The sequence below is a fragment of the Tursiops truncatus genome, chromosome 2, assembly GCF_011762595.2.
Source record: "Tursiops truncatus isolate mTurTru1 chromosome 2, mTurTru1.mat.Y, whole genome shotgun sequence".
NCBI classification, from domain to species: domain Eukaryota; kingdom Metazoa; phylum Chordata; class Mammalia; order Artiodactyla; family Delphinidae; genus Tursiops; species Tursiops truncatus.
The window spans coordinates 104,724,956-104,744,161 of record NC_047035.1 but is presented as its reverse complement, the minus strand read 5'-3'; the positions used below and the strand labels follow the sequence as shown (position 1 = coordinate 104,744,161).

Below are 19,206 nucleotides of genomic sequence, written 5' to 3'. Positions count from 1 at the left end.
CTAAACCTACACTGTAATTCACCTCATTCAAAAACATGAGATAACTTGACCTACTTTCTAATATATTCAGCTCCTTCTTGTCTGCTTTAACTTGCAGTGACCTTTTAAAAGTTGCTCTGATAATTTCCATTATATGAAAATGCATTTTTCATTTATGTCATCTTTGATTTTCCTCCCACAAACAAAATACTGTTTTCTCAATGGTCAGCCTACAAATGTCGTAGGAAAGAAGATGTACAAGACAGCTGTTACAAAAGGTTCACTGCTGAATTGGGCTCAATGTTCGGTTTCTTGATGGGGGGATGAGGGTGGGCAGAGGAAGAAGAGGCAAAGAATGAGGCAATTTTGCCCAAGTCCACAAAATACGGGATGATGGGTTTGGCACTCTCTTTGCATATAACCTGTGACAAATTACAGAGCACAGCTTTTAAAAGTAACTATAATTTCATATCAAATAATATAATGCTTCCCAAATAATATAATGCATCCACACATGCCAGTAATTCTCCAATCTCAAGTTACAAAGAAAAAAGGAGAAGAAATCCACTTCTACTCTCGTAGCTACCTTCCAACTACATCCACACTTGACCATCAACGGCCTCCCGGACCTGAGTTCCTTCCCTCTGACCAAGCCCTCTTTAAGTCCACTGTTGATAATCCTTTCGAGCAGGTCCTACTGCGTTTGAGAACTTCCTATGGCTCCCAAATGCCCAGAGCAAAGGTTTGCAAACTATGGCCCACAAAGAATGGCTTTTACATTTTTAAATGGTTGAAAAAAATTAAAAAACGAAAAATGAATTATACTTCACGACACATGAAAATTGTGAAACTCAAATTTCAGTGTCCGTAAATCTACTTTTATTGGAACATTCATTTATTTATGAATTGTCTATGGCTGCTTTTTGCACTCCACCAGCAGAGTTGAGTAGTTCCAACAGAGATGGTAGCATAAAATATTTACAGCCTAGTCCTTTACTATAAATGACTGCTAACTCCTAACCTGGGGTGTAGAAGCCATAGCTCTTGGCCTGACAATGCAGGTCATGGAAACCTGGATTTAACCGACCTTCCTAAGCCTTTTTTTCTTTTATTTGAAGACATATAAATGAAGACTTTTTTTTTTTTTTTTTTTTTTTTAAAAATTTTTGGCCATGCCGCATGGCCTGTGGGATCTTAGTTCCCCGACCGGGGACTGAACCCGGGCCAGGGCGGTGAAAGTGCCGAGTCCTGACCACTGAACCATCAGGGAATTCCCCCACAATAGCTTTTATTTTATTTATTTATTTATTTTGTTTGATGTGGACCATTTTTTAAAGTCTTTATTGAATTTGTTACAATATTGCTTTTGTTTTATGTTTTGGGTTTTTTGGCCACGAGGCATGTGGGATCTTAGCTCCCCCTGTGGATCAAACCCACACCCCCTGCATTGGAAGGCAAAGTCTTAACCACTGGACCGCCAGGGAAGTCCCTCCCCCCAATAGCTTTTAGCCACCTTTCTCTCTCTTCTTAAAAAGAGTCAGATCATACACATTTAACTTCCATGAGGTTAAAAAAGAAAAGTCATTTAAAAACTACCCAAAGGTATTCTCCACAGTACTGTTTGTAATAGTAAAAGATGAGAAATACCCCAATGTCCACCAGTAAGGCAGGGTGAAAAAGTTCAACCCCATCCACACAATGACGGATGGGCAGCTGTGCCAAGGGGTGAATTTCATTACTATGACCACCACAGTACAAGAGCCAGGATAGATCAAACGAAAAAAACAAGGTGGAGGAAATGTGCGTTGCATACTATCATTTACCTCAGACAGGGGTGAGATATAAATATGAAAACATGCAACCATTTGATGATATATCTTCTTTTCAAGGGTACAAGGAGAAACCCTATCTTTTTCAATTGCTACATATGGTGAGGGAATGGAAAGGGGACTGAGGCAAAAGCAAACACCTCTGAATATATAACCTTATGTTATAGATGAGACTTGGAAACCTTGACCGTGTTGTGCAAAATTATCTAAATTGAAACTTCTTAAAAGCAAAAACTAAAATGAAACCAATGAACCTAACTATGTATCCAGTTGGTGGCACAATGACAGAGAAGAGCTATTCTAAATGTCTTTAAAACACTCTGTTGTGTATGTAGCATGAGGTAAAGCAGATGAAAAAACATAGCACTATTAGTGAACTGGAAATCTGGGTGGATGAAAGAATATAGATATAAAGTTGATAAAGCTAAGTAAAAACCCTGTATACCTGCATTTCACTTGGATGTATTAGTAAGAATTAATGAGTTTTATCTCTGTACACAAATATACACATATACACACATTCATCCATACCTGTTCCCTAGTTCAGCACTGAATGGATCCAGGAATAACAATAAATCCAGTAGTAATAAATATTCCTAGTTTCTACATTGTACCTTCTAAATACTTAAGGAAGCAGGGCTCCTTAGAGAAGTAGTGCATCCAAGTCTGGAGTACAAAATGGATAAGAGAAACCAGTAACGTTTTTGTCATACCAGAAAGAACACAAAAATACAAAAGTACAAGTTATGTCAAAAGGACTTGGTAATTAGTTTCCACTGGTCAAATATGGGACAAGATGAGTATCAATAAGAATATTAAATTGAAACACATCAGTTACATTTATACTAAAAAAAGAAAAAAAACAAGCCAAGAAAAAAAACCCTCTGTTCACTTTTAGATGCTGCTGCTAGAGAACTCATTGTTTTGAAAATAAAGGCAAAGTATCAAGCATTTATCCTGACATTCCTACGTGAATGTCAGAGTAAACAAATAGTTGCGATCAAATTTCTATCTATCTATCTACCTACCTAACTACCTATTTTTTTGGTCAAGCCACGCTGCTTACGAGATCTTAGTTCCCTGACCAGGGACTGAACCCGGGTCCCGGCAGTGAAAGTGCCAAGTCTTAACCACTAGACCGCCAGGGAATTCCCTAAATTTCTTTTTATAAAGTATTCTCGTATATAAACAAAGGAGGAAGGATAGAATTGGCATATCACTATTTCACAATCACTAATGAATTAAAAGACATAGGCAATAGTAATCAATGACCAACCGTATCCCAAAAAGAGACCACCATTTACTATGTATCTCAATGAAAATACACAGCCTACCTATGATATAGTCTTGCCAAACAAAAAAAAGCCCATATATGAAGCTGACCAAAACTCGAGATTTAACAAATTATAGAAAACTCGGGGAACAGAGGAACATGTTAAATGGCAACATGGGGAAGCAATCATCAAACTCCAGACTGCGGAAATTTTACAGCACAGTTTCTCAACCTCAGCACTAATGAAATTTTGAGCCAGATAATCCTTTGTTGTGAGGGGCTGTCCTGTGTACTGTAGGTTATTTAGCAGCATCCTTGCCCTCTACCCACCAGATGTTAGTAGCGCCCCCCAGCTGTGACATCAAGAATTGTCTCTAGATGGTGCCAAATGAAGGCAGAAAAGGATCACGGCCACTGGAGAATCTCTGCTGTCAAGGACAAACAACACAGTTTCTTAAATAAATCACAAGGGGTGGGGCAGGGGTAGGGGGAGATGGAAGGGTAACCTATAAATTAAAAGGGGATTAGAAACATGTCAATCAATCGTAATGTATAAACCTTATTTGGATCCTGATTCAAAGAAATTTTTAAAAAAAGACAGTTGAGGCAATTTAAACATTAATTTGATATTTAATGATATTAAGGAAGTATTGGTAATTTTCATGTTTTTGGTGTGATACAGTTTCATAGATTTGTTTTTAAGTCCTATCTTTTAGGGACATATACTGAAATACTGACAGGAAAAAAATAAAGTGGCAAAGACGTGCTTCGAAGTAACTGGTGAGAGACAGGAGGTATATGTCATGTAAGACCAGATAAGAATTAATCATCATTGAATGAGAGTGATGGGCACATAGTTCACTATACAGTTTCTCTTCACTTTTGGATAGGTTTGGAAGTTTCCATAATAAAAAGGTATGAGTAAATCAATCTGGCAGGCAATTCCGTTCCCATTCCCCTCAGTGAGCACATAAGCCCCAGAATGACCAGGGGAGGGATGTAAGAATTTACAGTTCCCTGGGCTTGTTCAGTTTCTAAATGCCCCTTGGGGTCCAATCTGGATGCTCAGAGTAATTCTATTGTTTACAACACGCCCTTAAACACAGGAGCCAACTACTTAGCTGCAAGCTTTTCCAATACTGGGAGAAAAGCCTGCAAGCTGTGTTGGACTGACCGGGCCCTAGGATTCTGGTGTCTAAGGTGGCATCTTCCCAATGGATGTCCTAGAGCAAGTTAGCCTATGAAGGATTTTTGCCTTGAATGCTGAGTGCAAAGCTGGCCCCCACGTAAGGTGTCAAATTTTACGCATCCTGGAAGGAGCCCAAGCTCTGTGAGCTGCCCGGCCCACCTCAGACTTTCATTCTAGGTGAGAGAAAATAAATTTCTCTCTTGTTTAACCCACCGCAGTTTATAGTCTTTTCCACTATGCGCAGCAAAACACCAGTTAACCCAGAAATAAATTCTCCTTTCTCTTGGAAGCCTACTCTACCCTACGAGAGATAGCTACTTCTTTCTCTGAACTCTCTTTTCCTGCACATTTGTTACAGATGCCTCTTCATTTCGTTCTTCCCAGAAACCTGCAGCCCAAACATGACAATGTCATTATATGCTCCAGGGCCAATTTTTATTTCTGTCCTTCCTAGTTCAGCGTATTGAAAGCATTTCCTCTGAATGCAAGTTTCTGTGAACAGTGACCACCAGAGAGGACGAGAGCCTCACTCCACACAGCTTGTCCCCCAGGCCTGCGTTAAACTCTCCAAAGGGACAGCAAAAGGAACCGAGAATCCTGTGTGACCCAGATGCCTGGAGCCGAAAGTTGTCCTGCAGTGGACATTGAGTCATTCTTTACTCCTCAGAGGTAAACAAACGGAAGACTGATATAACATACTTGGGGAATGTTTAGAATCAGGTAGTAAAAAAGACTTCTTGAATGTCACTTATTTCCTTCTCTTGATGAAGGGGTGGGTTCTATCCCAGTCCTCTAGAAACTACGTTTCTAGGCATGGAATAAAACTTTGACCAAGATTTCAATTGTCCCAGCAGATTTTTTTCCCCAAAAACCACCTTCGCCCAAGTATCATTTGACTATACAACTGCGAAGATCAGTGATCTTTGTCTAATGGAACCAAAATTGTCTCATACAGATTACAACTCTGCTTAGCACTCTTTCCAACCCTGACAGTCAATCAATCGATAGAAAAATAACAAATTGCAAAGTCAGAGTTAACCACTGCAAGACGGTGGTAGGGTAATCTTGGACTGCGTATCACTATCTAATTTAAATGTGGAAATTCACCTTTGGTCATCACTGCAACAAGGTAAATTTTGACCCCCATCCATTCAGTCTCGATTTCACTAAGCTCAGATATCTCCTCTATAAATAAACGAGGCACAGCTCTAAAGACATCCCTTTCGTTCAATACTTATCTGGGGGCATAGATATAATAGGTCAAGATGTTTGGAGAATAAGCCTGCACTGAGTAGCCCATGTCAGTGCCATCACCTTGACCTAACAGAGGGAACAGGGAGGAACTCCATCCACAGCCACCGACACCTCAATGGGCTATGACATAGAAAGCAGACGACCAGCTCCGTGGTTGACGGTAGACAGACTGCTGGTTCCACTGATCAGGCTTCACCTGGGGTCTGCTTACCGAGGAAAAGCAAGCAGCCCAGAGAAGGGAGAATGCCAATACTGTGTGAGGGACCCAGCTGCCATCTATCTGGTCATTATCATAATAGTCATTCACTAAATACAGTTATACCAGAAGATTTATGAAGACCACGGCATTCTGAGAGAAAATAAAGTGTGTTCAAAGTACAACGTGATTGTCTTTCCAATCTTTCTAAAACATACCTTTTATTAAGACAATCAAGCGCACCTGACTCACAGACATATACTTGAGGCTCTAAGAAAACCCTTAGATTAACAACCACTGTTGACAAAGCACACTTCCAGTTTACCAGCAGGATTGAGCATGAAGCCCTCTTTCTCACTCCAAATTCACAAAGAGAACGTTAAGTAGGGAAGCGCATTCCCATTTCCAGTCATTCTGCATAAGGAGCCCCTGGCCACACAATGCACCCACAAGGGTTAGGCTGGAAAGTAAAGCAGAGCTGGTTTTCCTAGAGCAGCAGGATTTTCTAGAGGGAAGACAGAGGTTTGTTGAAGAAAGCATGCAAGACATCACAGAGACAAGTCTTTTCTAACCTATAAAACTACAGCTGGCCCCATGCCCCTAGCCTGTGCCAGGACCTAAGAAGCACTTCCCAGTGGAGACCTTGGAGGTCTTTCATTCACAGTCTCAACTTCATGGTATACGAAATGTCAAGGGGAACATCTGTTCCATGGGGCTGATGTGAGGATTTCCACAGACACCAGGCCTCTAGTACCGAGGTGCCTAACACTTCAGCTCCTCGTTAAATGGTGGCTAATGACAAAGCCCAGGCTACTGCCCGTTCAGAGACACCAGAGCCTGAAACTACTTTTCCAACAGCAGTAACAAACTTCTCCTGGCCATCAGCACCAGCTTAGAGGCAGGCGGCACACAGAGAGATCTGTGCTGGCTGAGGAGTGGGGGGTCTGTGTGAGTGAGATCTCCAAAAATAAAGTGGGTTCCCAGGAGGGATGGGAAGGCAGGGTCTTGGAAAGAAACTTGAGGCTGCATTCAAGACAGCTGGTGTCGTGTGAAAGGGAGAACCCACTCACACGTGCTCCGTGGAGGGGTCTAGGTATGAGGACGTCAGGCTTAGAGAGGAAGGAATATAACCCCACCACGTAATCTGGCTGCCATGGGAACAGCAGCCACCTAATTATAACAGAGTAAAGGCTGCTTCTTGGTTTTAACATTCGGAATTGAGTTATAGGTAAATCACGGAAGCCCTTACTGGGATTAAAGAACAGAAGAGAATTATTACCAACTCCAAGCATATAAAATTCAAAGGTACAGCTGCCCAAAATGGAAAGGTTGGGTGGGGGAGGATGGCAGACAAGAAATAGTGCCTCTAGGAGACAGAATAAGAATAGAAGAGGCTGCATGTGTCATCCGAGGGTACAGAGGGAGGATTAAAAGCATGAATCAGACGTAGGGAGGAAGGGAGATGGGGATGGTCAGAGCGAGCTAATGGCGATCACAAGACACCAAAGAACTGCTTTTAAAACTGATAAAGGGAGAAATGGTGCTGTAAGCATAATGTTTATACATGTGGAAATCACCAAAAAGGCAGCAGAAATGATCCACAGGGGGAAAAAAGTGGTTGCTTCTAAGAAGTAAGGCTAGTAAGGGAAGGAAGAGAGAGTGTAAGATACTTGTTCCTTTCCATTAGAAGCTTTTCTGTAGCATTTTCTATTTTTAGCCATTTGTATGCATTACTTTATTTTTTATTTTTTATTTATTTATTTATTTTTGGTTAATGAAAGATCCTCTATAAGGCCATTGTTTAGATCACAGCAGTAGGATTTTTCTCAGCTTCTACTGGGCCTGATAGTGGTATGTGGAGAAGACTGCAGCTGGCCTCACAGTGTGTTTACTTTATTTTAATCTTAGTAAAGTCATGTTTAAACTCTACAAGTGCACAAGTCATTTTACAGTTCTGGAAAGCTGTCCAATTCCGGACAGCTTGTTGTAAACGGAATACAAAGGCTCTGATGGTCATTTTAGATCTTCAGAATATGGGGCTTCACAGCTAAAAAAAAGAGTCATTTTTCAAGACACATATTCTATAGGCACAAGTATTCCAGAGCCTTTGAGTCCATGAAATCCAATCAATTCTTACACAGCAAAGGCTCAAATCTTGAGTTCTCCAGGAGTGCTTTTTAACTTTGAAAGAAATTAACTGATGAGCATAATTAGTCAAAAAGCTTAAGAAACAGCACATTCTACAACACCCATGGATTAAATTTAATTACGAAAAACAATCTGGAAGTGGTTATTGTTGTTGTTCTGAAACATTTACCGAGTACAGACTGCAGAGGAAGGACCCCAGCACATGTCTGGAAACCCTGATCAGTGAGATGGTGCTAATTAGGACTCCCAGCCACTCAGGGAGCCCACAGCGGGTGGCAAGTGGCAATGCCTACAGTCGACAAGCAGAGTAACCTAGGGAATCCAGCTAATGGAGGATGGCAGGAAGACAAAAGTGCATAACAGATTACATTTTTAATGAAGAAAAGCAAGCACAGGAACAACTTATCTTTTCTGACATCATATAACATTTAAGTTACAGATACAGAGTAACAAATAGCTATGTAGATCCTGCCTTGAATTTTACAGATTCAATACCCTCCCTAAACAACACTGGGAACTAAAAATTCCCAGAGGGCCAAAAATAATGTTTTTCATTTAAAATCGGTTTTAAAATATTTTTCTTACCAGCCTGCAGGGAAAATGGAGATAAGTTCACATTATTGCATCTATGATCAAATCTGGAATATACCATGAGTCATTAAGTTAAACACTAAACAAATCGTTTATCATATGCTCCCCTCCATCAGTCTCTCTCATCTCCCTCACATGCTTGCAATGCTTTAAAGCATCATGTTTATTCCTGAGAAGCATGGCTGTCTCACATTCTTAATTGCTCATCCCTACAACATCTCACCCAGTATGGTCCGGCCTTCTGAGAGGCTCAGAACGTGACTGATTGATTACATTGTTCATTTCTTTAAATTTTATTCAGACTTGGACTCGCCCAGATCCCTTAAAGCAATTCTACTTCCTCTAGTTTATGTCAAAATAAAAGTTCCTCGAGCATTTATTCATGACTTTAGGCACTTCCAGAAACGTCAACATTTCAGATCATCTCTCATATTCCTATACATTTAAGACAAATGTTTCTGTTGTTGTCATCATTGTTGTTTGATATAGCTTTTCCAAAAACAAACAAAAAGGCAGTGAAATAAATATCCCTAGGGTGGAAGCAACCCAACTGAAGCATACAAATCAGGCAGTAAACGGAGTGTTGGCAGCAAAGGCAACCATAAACAAGATGAAAAGACAGCCCTCTGAATGGGAGAAGATATTTGCAAATGAAGCAAGTGACAAAGGGTTAATCTCCAAAGTATGCAAGCAGCTTATGCAGCTCAATATCAAAAAAAACAAACAACCCAATCCAACAATGGGCAGAAGACCTAAATAGACATTTCTCCAAAGAAGATATACAGACTGCCAACAAACACATGAAAGATTGCTCAACATCACTAATCATTAGAGAAATGCAAATCAAAACTACAATGAGATATCATCTCACAACAGTCAGAATGGCCATCACCAAAAAATCTACAAACAATAAATGCTGGAGAGGGTGTGGAGAAAAGGCAACCCTCTTGCACTGTTGGTGGGAATGTAAATTGATACAGCCACTATGGAGAACAGTATGGAGGTTCCTTAGAAAACTAAAAACAGAACTACCATATGACCCAGCAATCCCACTACTGGGCATATACCCTGAGAAAACCATAATTCAAAGAGAGTCATGTACCAAAATGTTCATTGCATCTTTATTTACAATAGCCCGGAGATGGAAACAACCTAAGTGTCCATCATCGGATGAATGGATAAAGAAGATGTGGCACATATATACAATGGAACATTACTCAGCCATAAAAAGAAACGAAATTGAGTTATTTGTAGTGAGGTGGATGGACCTAGAGTCTGTCATACAGAGTGAAGTAAGTCAGAAAGGCAAAAACAAATACCGTATGCTAATACATATATATGGAATCTATATGGTAAAAAATATGGTAAAAAAATATGGTAAAAAAATATGGTAAAAAAATCAAACAAGACAGTATGAAGTGACAATGTTTTAACGCTCTGTAAAACTTTACCAATGCAAGAGGGTGGCCAATGGATAATAAAGTATTTTTTTAAAGGACTCACCTAAATTGTCAGTTTATGTAGAGTCGATTTCCCTGAAGATATCCTGAAGCATCTGAGAAGACTTCAGCAGTGATACCTAAAACAATAATAAAAATCATCAGAATCAAGTAATGTTACACACATCAGTTTAAAAAATCTCAATCTATACATTTGGTCATTTCCCTCACACTAAGCGTGAAAGGAAATAACTCAGGAAACAATGAATTTCCGCTGCAACACATGGGCTGGGAATTTTCTTCACCAACAGGGAATTGAGGTCCCAAGACACTTATTTTGAAAACCAAAATTATGTTACAGTTGAAGCAAAACCACATTATTCTCTTCCCTGTGATAGGAATGCTTAAAGGCTTTGAATTTAAACAAAGCTGAAATATATACATCCTCCTTCCTGCCCCCACCTATATTTAAAACAAAAAATCACTGGCACTGCACTCTGATTCTTTCTAAAACTCAGCATCCATGAGCTCTTGTCTTACTCACTTTTTTCCTCCTTAGTTGCTATAACCCATCAGTGAAGTGGTCCCTTCTTGTTTCAACTGTTCCCATCTCGTTCACAGTTTTCTGAGGCACTGATAACTAAGCATTTAGCAGCTTATTCATGAAAACCCAATTTGAAGCAGAGAAGCACCATAATTGTAGAAGCAAACAAAATGGGCCAGCCACAACTAAACAATGGTCTGACTAACAACATATATATGAACCAATGAAACAATAAACACAAGCTATAGAACCAAGTATTCATATGAAACAGACCAAGTACATGTAATCTAATCTGGGTAGGTATGTGAGACTAGTTAATAAATGATGATGGTTAGCTATTTAGGAGGAGGGGAAAATCTAGCACTCTCTCTCTACTTAAAGAGAATAAACTCAAAATAGAATCAAATGAGTACTAGAAAAATATACAGATGAATAGTTTTATAATACAGAAATAGGAAAGGCCTTTTTAAACATGACATCAAAATGTGAAACTCAAGGACTGAGACATTTGGCTGACAACATTTTTAAAATCTCAAATACACGAAAGGCAAAAACAAATCAAAAATAAAAACAAAGAACAAACAAATCTAGACACTTTGGTCAAAAGATAAAATAAGAAACTAAGTAGAATATTCATACAAGAGACATATGAAAGGTTGCTATCCTTATGCGAAAATGTCTTATAAGTGAGTAAGGGGCTTCCCTGATGGTGCAGTGGTTGAGAGTCCGCCTGCCGATGCAGGGGACACGGGTTCGTGCCCCGGTCCGGGAAGATCCCACATGCCGCGGAGCGGCTGGGCCCATGAGCCACGGCCGCCGAGCCTGCGCGTCCGGAGCCTGTGCTCCGCAACGGGAGAGGCCACAACAGTGAGAGGCCCGTGTACCGCAAAAAAAAAAAAAAAAAAAAAAGTGAGTAAGGAAATTAATACTCTACCTCAAAACGGACAAAGCAAATTAATGAACTTCCCACGAGAATAGAATAGTAATAAACATATGAAAAGATACTCAACTATACTAACAATGGAAAAATACAACTTTAGAAAACCTAGCTCTTATTTTTTACCTATCAGGTTGGTAACAATGCCCAGACTGACAGTAACTGTTGTTATGGGCCTAGCTCGTGATGTAGCTCTTTGGCAACTATGTCAGCATGTAAAATGCCACACACTGTGATACAGCAATCCTTCTCTCAGAATTTACTCAAAGTAGATTATTGTGAAAGTGGAAAAATGGATAGACATAGCATGTTTATAATCATTGGGGGCAGGGAGTGGGGAGTAAATATCCTAAAGGTCCACCAATAGATGAGGTCAAGTAAACAAGTTTTTATTAATATTTACTGATATGAGAATATCATACCAGTGAGTAAAACAGGTAAATGAATAAAACAGGTAAATGACCTGTTTTACCTGTGAATAAAACAGGTAAATGACCACACAAAGTATGATATCATTTCTGCGTGTGCACGTCTGTTGCTGGATGTCCTTATACATGCCTAGAAGGATGTTTGTTAAGATAGTTATGGCTGCCCCTGGCTATCCAAATTTTTAAAAATTTTTTGCTTTTTTTGTACTGTTTGAATTTCATATAACGAGCATGAATTATTTTTCCAAAGAACACAGTGGAGCTGCTTTTTAATCCCATGCTGGAGTGTAAAGTAACACACTGCATGGATTTCTACTTCCCTTCTGTCACCTTCTCTCTCCTCCTTTAGTGACATTTGTGTCACACGTGTGCTCGCTGTGAACACTGATTAGAGAGGTCCCTTCCTCCTCTCTGGTTCCTGTTCATTCCTGAGGGCCCCTTCGTCCTTGCCTTTAAGTTCCTAAGACACACCTGTATCCTTATTATAAATCTCTTTTTTTTTTACTTAAGCTAGCTCAAGTGAGTTTGTTATTTGTGACCAAAGGCACACCATGTAATACAGTGTTGCTTTTTATTTTCCACCTTCTCAATCATCCCACTCCATCTGAAAACACAACAGTAAATCTTGTAATCACATGAATGAAGATTTATCGTATACAATGTCATGTATTATTTATGGCCTACAGCGAAGGAACTGAAGCAAGTAGCTCAGAACTAGTACAACGAAGGCAAAAATAGGATTTCAAGAGGCAGGGGGGTTTGTTCCTGACTTATATGAGAACTGATGAAAAGGCTATTTGAATAAGAATAAAAACAAAAGGGACATATTTGTCCAGATGGGCCACTTCTATGGTAAAAATAGTCTCCATTATCATGTTTTAACCACTTTGCAGATTTATTTTTATTGGGTTATATTTCTATATGAAGAGCTTTTTTTATTCTACTTAAGACTTGAAAATATCGAAATGTATTCCCATAATGGGCCCATTATGTTCAATTTATCTCCAGCAAACAAATTTACTTTTCTCCTTGCCCTATTTTTAAAGGTTCAGAAGTCCCGTATTAATACACGAATCCTCATAATACCATAATTACAAACCTGGCTAAAAAGCCACAAATATACAAATCCCTTTTAGAGGTGTGTTGGATGTCAAATACAAATCTAATGAATCTCCCTTCATCTCCTGAAGGCTCCTTCTCCCCCCAAAAAATTTCCCTAGAAGGTAGAAAGAGGACAAAAACCACTATCCAGTTTTAAAGATGAACAATCTAAGACCTAACTAAGTATCTGTGCCTCCAGGGCATAACTCAAACCCACAGGCCACCCAGTGCCAGCTGCTGGCCTCTGTTCTGAGCCCTCCTCAGGGCAGGGGCACCTTTCTAAATAGATAGAAAGGGGAGCCAGGTAAATCCACATTTGAGGCTGAGATGCATTAGGATTTATGACACCGAAATCTGCATTAAGGGAAGCAACAGCGCAGTGGTTTAAAGTAAAGTGATTGATCCTGGTTCTGTCATTTATTAGCTGTTTGGCCTCGGTGTGCCTCAGTTTCTTCCTCTGTAGTAATGCCCAGAATAAGGGCCGTTGTGAGGACTAAAGGTTGTAATACATCTAAAGCAATGAGTAACGCTCAAGAGTCAAACATGGTCTTGCTTGAGCTCCAGCTCAGCAGGAGCTGTGATGGTAACTGCCCCCAGGTAGAAACTCATAGCTGCCTGATCAGAGAGCAAGGTCCCTAGAGAACCCTGGAACAGAATATGTCTCTATGTAGGACACTTACCTATTCAAAATGCTTATTTTGAATAAGACATGAATAAGACCCTTCCAATTAAATAGCAACTTATTTTAAAAGTACCAGGAGCCTGTTATTTCAAGGAACATTGCCTTCAAGCAGCCTCCTCCTATGATAAATCACTTGGCAGCTCCCACGTTCTACTTCTTCTGGAGTATTTTGAGAGGCATATGTAGATGTGACCAAAAACCAGCAAAAGCTGCTGGCTCAAATGCTTGCCACCAATAGCAGGACTTCACTGTTTTTGCATCCTGGACCACTTCCTACTTCCTTGAGGAAGCTTACACACACCTCTCCAAGTTCCAGTTCACTTGTCACCAGAGCAGAGATAGGAATACTTAGATAATTCAGCTGGAGAAATGAAATTAAAATGGATGGGTGAAGTTCCTAACACAGTGCCTAGAGCCCAGTAAGTGTCCAGTAAATGGTACATCTTTAATTGATTATCATCTGAACAGCATTAAAGAAGCAAAACACATTAAGTAATCTGAGAGAGAGACTCTACACGGCAATTTTTCACCATGAGAGTTTTACGGACTCTTTGTTTTCCACGTCTCCCTTGACACGAAATCCCCACAGGAAGGCGGGGCCACGTTGGAGGGGATGTAAGGAGGCAAGGGGATCTCAAGCCATGAAGGGCCTGCACAATGCATATGGCTGAAATCGTACTATGTGGTCAGACCCCAAGCAGCCAAGAACACATCTGTCCTAAGATTTCATTAAAAGATGGATAACAGGGCTTCCCTGGTGGCGCAGTGGTTGAGAGTCCGCCTGCTAATGCAGCGGACGCAGGTTCGTGCCCCGGTCTGGGAACGAACATCCCACATGCCGCGGAGCGGCTGGGCCCGTGAGCCATGGCCGCTGAGCCTGCGCGTCCGAAGCCTGTGCTCCGCAACGGGAGAGGCCACAACAGGGAGAGGCCACAACAGTAAGAGGCCCGCGTACCGCCAAAAAAAAAAAAAAAAAAGATGGATAACAGTGTAACCTGACACTCAAACTTTGTCCGGTACCATCTACACGAGCATAAACAACAGAAGATGGGCCTGTATGGGCAACCATCCGAAGTGCTTTAATAAGGTAAGACCAAACAAAGCAGCAGGAAATCCACTAGATTTTAGCCAAACATGAGCAGAATATACTACTCTTAGCTTGAAGTCATCACTAACATTTGACACATTTATTACTAATAGTTCAAAAACAAAATCCAAGAAGAAAGAAACCAAGTAATTTTTCAGTAGCCATAAAATAGAGACAGGCAGAGCCAAAGAGAGAAAAGAGGACGAATTGTGAAAACAAAATTCTTCCAGCTTCTACCACTTGGCAAGGATTATTCTTTTCTTCTCTGAAACCCCGAGAACATTTTCACTGAAAGCACAGCTCAATGATTAGAGTCCAGCTCTACTGTGTCAGAAGGTATCTGCCTCCAGGGGGAAATGTCCAATTCTCTTTTCATGGCTTCCCCTGGCTGACTTTCCGCTAAAGGCTGGGTCCTGGGGTCAAAGGAAACTCAGTAAAGCCAAGCTATAAGCACCAATGCCCAAGGCCTTCAGAGATGAGGAATGATACATGGCCTTCTCCTCTGCAGGCAGAAAGGCTCCAGAAATCCCTCTGTATGCCTCTAAAAGCAGCATTCCAGCAAACTAGAAACTAAGAGGTTTTACATGCAAAAAAAAAAGTTCTTAATATAAATGTGTGAAATGCTGGTTTAAACCAAATTAAGGAGTTCTGCTAATGCAGAACAATTTGGACACTTTAATGTGCTAATGTGGATTATAAATAAGTGGCCCCAACCTTATTTGTACACAGATCCCTTTACCTTTGTGGTCTACGTCTTGGTACAAGTGCCCAGGCAACAGTTTGGAAAATAATGTTAAAATTAGTTCTTTTATGCAAATGACTATTGAAGGCTCACTCTGCCCCACCACACTGGCAATGACATGACCAGGCACCACTCCCCTAAAGGTCAGTTCACAGTGCAAACGATATTAATGCAAAGTAGTGAGAAACTCGTGTTTACTAGGAGGGCTAGGGAAGTGCTCTAATTACACTGCTTTACCTCCTTCAGTCTTTAGATGCTTTTCACAACTGGACAACTTGAGAGATGCCCTGAATTCCCTGTGGTTCTACAATTCACTGTTCCCCTTCTCTCACTTATATGTATGTGTCTTTATGTAAAAGTATCAATAAAACTAAATTAGTAACGCGAGTAGCTAGAATGTAAGCTTCACAACAAAAGGGACTCTCCTTGGTCCATAGCTATTCCCCCAGCCCTTGAACAGTGCAGGTACAAGGATGTCCCACAAACATTTGACTATCTGAATAAAGTAATGAATAAATAAGCTTACATAAGTGTATCATTAACTCATTTTACAAACTGGCCAAAAGATACACTCTACAGCTTTATGTTAAACTGACTTTGAAATGCTCACTCTCAAACAATTTCCTATTTCTTTTTTCTCAAAAAGTGTGTTTTGCCCATTTTATTCCCACGATTATCTCCCATCCTTTGCAAACGCCCCCCCCCCCACACACACACCCAAAAAGGGGTATTTTTCCTTTGAATTTTGGGTTAGAAGGAACTTCAATATTATGAACTTAATGTTTAAAATAACCCTGAGATGTTGCAACATCTTCAAATGAACACACAAAAATTTAAACGGGGCTTCCCTGATGTCACAGTGGTTGAGAGTCCGTCCGACGATGCAGGCGACACGGGTTCGTGCCCCGGTCTAGAAAGATCCCACACGACGCGGAGCGTCTGGGCCCATGAGCCGTGGCCGCTGGGCCTGCGCATCCGGAGCCTGTGCTCCGCAACGGGAGAGGCCACAACAGTGAGAGGCCCGCGTACCGCATAAAAAAAAAAAAAAAAAAATTTAAACGTTTTCGCTAAACCCAATTCACTATGACAAAATAAGACAAGGCCTTTTAAAAAAGCTTTAACAACTGTGTTTTTTTTTGAGAGGACGAAGAGGAAAGAGCAGGAAAGGAGTGTTTCAGTTCCTCCTTGGTAATTCACAAAATTATTGGTAAACTGAGAGACTTCCGGGAAGATGGCGGAAGAGTAAGACGCGGAGATCACCTTCCTCCCCACAGATACACCAGAAATACATCTACGCGTGGAACAACTCCTACGGAGCACCTACTGAACGCTGGCAGAAGACCTCAGACCTCCCAAAAGGCAAGGAACCCCCCACGTACCTGTTTAGGGCAAAAGAAAAAACTAAACACAGACAAAAGGATAGGGACGGGTCCTGCACCAGCGGGAGAGAGCTGTGAAGGAGGAAAAGTGTCCACACACTAGGAAGCCCCTTCGCGGGCGGAGACTTCGGGTGGCGGAGGGGGGAGCTTGGGAGCCGCGGAGGAGAGCACAGCAACAGGGGTGCGGAGGACAAAGCAGAGAGATTCCAGCGCAGAGGATCGGGCCGACCAGCACTCACCAGCCGAGAGGCTTGTCTGCTCGCCCGCCGCGGCGGGCGGGGCTGGGAGCTGAGGCTCCGGCTTCTGTCAGAGCGCCGGGAGAGGACTGAGGTTGGCAGCGTGAACACAGCCTGCAGGGCGTTAGTGCACCGGCTAGCCGGGAGGGAGTCCAGGGAAAAGTCTGGACCTGCCGAAGAGGCAAGAGACTTTTTCTTCCCTCTTTGTTAGCTGGTGCACGAGGAGAGGGGATTAAGAATGCTGCTTAAGACAGCTCCAGAGACGGCCACGAGCCGCGGCTAAAAGTGCGGAGCCCAGAGACAGACATGAGACGCTAAGGCCGCTGCTGCCGCCACCAAGAAGCCTGTGTGCGAACACAGGTCACTATCCACACCCCCTTCCGCGGAGCCTGTGCAGACCGCCACTGCCAGGGTCCTGCGATCCAGGGACAACTCCCCCGGGAGAACGCACGGCGCGCCTCAGGCTAGCAACGTCACTCCGGCCTCTGCCGCCGCAGTCCTGCCCCACACTCCGTGACCCTCCCTACCCCCCCCACCCCCGGCCTGAGTGAGCCAGAGCCTCCGAATCAGCGGCTCTTTTAACCCCGTCCTGTCTGAGCAAAGAACAGACGCCCTCCAGCGACCTACACGCACAGGCGAGGCCAAATCCAAAGCTGAGCCCCTGGGAACTGAGAGAAAAAAGAGAAAGGGAAATCTCTCCCAGCAGCCTCAGACAATCAACTTGATGTACCCTGCATCTGTGGAATACATGAATAGACAACGAATCATCCCAAATTAAGGAGCCCTGTGGATGAAATGAAAGGCTCTTGGTGCTGCAGCCAGGAGTCAGTGCTGTGCCTCTGAGGTGGGAGAGCCAACTTCAGGACATTGGTCCACAAGAGGCCTCCCAGCTGCACATAATATCAAACAGCAAAAATCTCCCAGAGATCTCCATCTCAACGCCAGCACCCAGCTTCACTCAACGACCAGCAAGCTACAGTGCTGGACATCCTATGCCAAACAACTAGCAAGACAGGAACACAACCCCACCCTTTAGCAGAAAGGCTACCCAAAATCATAACAAGTCCACAGACACCCCAAAACACACCACCAGACGTGGACCTGCCCACCAGAAAGACAAGATCCAGCCTCATCCACCAGAACACAGGCACTAGTACCCTCCACCAGGAAGCCTACACAACCCACTGAACCAACCTTAGCCACTGGGGACAGACACAAAAAACAACAGGAACTACGAACCTTCAGCCTGCAAAAAGGAGACCCCAAACACAGTAAGATAAGCAAAATGAAAAGACAGAAAAACAAACAGCAGATGAAGGAGCAAGATAAAAACCCACCAGACCTAACAAATGAAGAGGAAATAGGCAGTCTACTGGAAAAAGAATTCAGAATAATGATAGTAAGGTTGATCCGAAATCTTGGAGATAGAATGGACAATAGAATGGACAAAATGCAAGAATCAGTTAACAAGGACCTAGAAGAACTAAAGATGAAACAAACAATGATGAACAACACAATAAATGAAATGAAAAATACTCTAGATGGGATCAATAGCAGAATAACTGAGGCAGAAGAATGGATAAGTGACCTGGAAGATAAAATAGTGGAAATAACTACAGCAGAGCAGAATAAAGAAAAAAGAATGAAAAGAACTGAGGACAGTCTCAGAGACCTCTGGGACAACATTAAATGCACCAACATTCGAATTATAGGGGTTCCAGAAGAAGAAGAGAAAAAGAAAGGGACTGAGAAAATATTTGAAGAGATTGTAGTTGAAAACTTCCCTAATATGGGAAAGGAAATAGTTAATCAAGTCCAGGAAGCACAGAGAGTCCCATACAGGATAAATCCAAGGAGAAATAGGCCAAGACACATATTAATCAAACTGTCAAAAATTAAATACAAAGAAAACATATTAAAAGCAGCAAGGGAAAAACAAATAACACACAAGGGAATCCCCATAAGGTTAACAGCTGATCTTTCAGCAGAAACTCTGCAAGCCAGAAGGGAGCGGCAGGACATATTGAAAGTGTTGAAGGAGAAAAACCTGCAACCAAGATTACTCTACCCAGCAAGGATCTCATTCAGATTTGACAGAGAAATTAAAACCTTCACAGACAAGCAAAAGCTGAGAGAGTTCAGCACCACCAAACCAGCTCTACAACAACTGCT

The 19,206-nt window shown here is 41.8% G+C and overlaps 1 protein-coding gene across 8 annotated transcripts in view; it reads right to left on the bottom strand.

The window, feature by feature from the left end:
* TLN2 (talin 2) overlaps nucleotides 1–19,206 on the bottom strand; it is a 446,949-nt gene that overhangs the window by 245,696 nt on the left and 182,047 nt on the right. For all 8 annotated transcript variants that reach the window (XM_073801108.1, XM_073801106.1, XM_033851753.2 and 5 more), the window contains one exon: nucleotides 9,963–10,038. The gene's annotated coding sequence lies outside the window, so the exon portion shown is untranslated. The remainder of the gene's footprint in view (nucleotides 1–9,962; nucleotides 10,039–19,206) is intronic.